This window comes from Odocoileus virginianus, chromosome X (assembly GCF_023699985.2).
Source record: "Odocoileus virginianus isolate 20LAN1187 ecotype Illinois chromosome X, Ovbor_1.2, whole genome shotgun sequence".
Lineage (NCBI taxonomy): Eukaryota > Metazoa > Chordata > Mammalia > Artiodactyla > Cervidae > Odocoileus > Odocoileus virginianus.
The window spans coordinates 3,174,886-3,177,245 of NC_069708.1; the positions used below are offsets into that span (position 1 = coordinate 3,174,886).

Consider the following 2,360-nt stretch of genomic DNA (forward strand, 5'->3'; position numbering starts at 1 on the left):
TGTAGTGGCCTCACTGTACATCAGTGTGAATCAGTCACAGTTATATATATAGCCCCTCTCTCTGGAGCCTCCCTCCCCCCACCATTCCATCTCTCTATGTCATCATACAGTGCCAGGCTGGCTCCCTGTGTCATAGAGCAGCTTGCTGCTTATATGTTTTACACATGATAGTGTATATACATCACCGCTGCTTTCTCAGTTTCTCCTTGATGCTTCTTCCCCTGCTGTGTCCACATTCTCTATGTCTGCATCTCCTTCTTTTCTTCATTGAAAGCAGTGATCTGCTCCTCCAGCATGTCTGTCCCAACTTTGTCGTCTTCAGCTACACACTGTATTTGAAGTTTTTTAATGCCATACCCAACCGGAACTAGTTTAGAAGAGTCCCAGACCAAGCCGTCTGCTTGAATGCTTCTGACGCACTCCTCTAGTTTTGTCATATCGGTCTCATCATCCCAAGGTTTCACGTCTAATAAGATGGAAGACTTGGCGACAAGTGCTGGTTTTTTGGCTTTCTTTGACTCATACTGGGCAAGGCGTTCTTCTCTTAGCCTCTTGGCTTCTTCACTTTCCTCCTCCTCATCAGATCCAAAGAGATCAATGTCATCATCATCTTTACTATCTGTAGCTCCACTTTCTGTGGTGTCTTCCACATTAGCAGGGCCATACTTGCCCAAAGCTTTCTTTACTCCTGGCAGGCTGGCCTTCTCCTTCTCATAAGATTTGATGTGATTATACCAACAGAGGGCATGACACAAGTCGGCAGGTGGTGGGCCGGAGACGGCTTCAAATACTGCCACATCTGCTTGTGATGGCACATACCCCTCTATGTAACTCTTGTCCGCCAAGTAGTCGTTGAGCACCTGGAGGCCAGCGGGGCTTTTCAAGTCTCCAAAACCCATGGTGATGGCTAATCTAGAACTGGGAGGCAGCCAAGAAAAAGAGGTGCGCGACCGGTCAGCGCCCAGCGCAAAGAGGAAAAAAAGCGCTCAGCTTTCTTTATAGTCCAACTCTCTCATCCATACATGACCACTGGAAAAACCATAGCCTTGACTAGATGGACAATTGTTGGCAAAGTAATGTCTCTGTTTTTTAATATGCTGTCTAGGTTGGTCATAACTTTCCTTCCATGGAGTAAGCGTCTTTTAATTTCATGGCTGCAATTGCCATCTGCAGTGATTTTGGAGCCCCCCCCAAAATAAAGTCTGTCACTGTTTCCACTGTTTCCCCATCTATTTGTCATGAAGTGATGGGACCAGATGCCATGATCTTAGTTTTCTGAATGTTGAGCTTTAAGTCAACTTTTTCACTCTCCTCTTTCACTTTCATCACAAGGCTCTTTAGTTCTTCTTCACTCTCTGCCATAAGGGTGGTGTCATCTGCATATCTGAGGTTATTGACATTTCTCCCGGCAATCTTGATTCCGGCTTGTGCTTCCTCCAGCCCAGCGTTTCTCATGATGTACTCTGCATATAAGTTAAATAAGCATGGTGACAATATACAGCCTTGACGTACTCCTTTTCCTATTTGGAACCAGTGTGTTGTTCCATGTCCAATTCTAACTGTTGCTTCCTGACCTGCATACAGATTTCTCATGAGGCAGGTCAGGTGGTCTGGTATTCCCATCTCTTGAAGAATTTTTCACAGTTGGTCTTTAGACATTGTTAAATATCCCTTTTGGGACAAAACCACCCTTGACCAAAAACTGAGTTAACTATATATGTTCTTTCTCACTCCTCATTCCCTGGATCTCTCCAGAGTTTGCTTGCTGTTTTAAACCCTTGGAAACATACCAGGCTGTCTACATTTTCCAGGGAATAATGTGGAAAGAAATTGACAGAGTCAATATTACTTGTCGAGGTGACAAGAAGGGCTCCTTGCATTTCTGTATTGAAAAGTAGCAGACAAAAAAACAAAGGAAGGAGGTCTAGAAAAGGTGTTTATCTAAGGCACTCAGCTAAACACTTTACTTATATTTATTCTCTACAAAACCTTCAGGGATGTAATTAGCTTTACTTTATCGGTGAGGAAACTGAGGCTGAAAGATGTTAGGTCATTTACTGAAGAACACACAATTTGTAATTTAGCAGTGAAGCCAGAAGTCTGATGGCAAACTTTGTGCATTTATATACATTGCTTTAGTATAGGCACTTAAAGTGCTAGACAACTAATAAACAGTGACCAAATTTTAACTTTCCAAAAAATACTTTATTATGGAAAATTTCAAACATATGCAAAATTAGACAAAGCAGTCACTTCCCATTTGTCGTGTTCATGTACTTCTCATCTAGCTTCAATAATGATCAAATGAGAACCTACTGTATAGCTCGGGAAACTCTATTCAGTGCTCTGTGCTGACCTAA

The 2,360-nt window shown here is 42.7% G+C and overlaps 1 pseudogene; it reads right to left on the minus strand.

Annotated features, from left to right (window-relative positions):
• Nucleotides 1-239: 239 nt before the first annotated feature.
• LOC110143453 (elongation factor 1-beta pseudogene) lies at nt 240-923 on the minus strand (annotated as a pseudogene).
• Between the last annotated feature and the right edge of the window lie 1,437 nt (nt 924-2,360).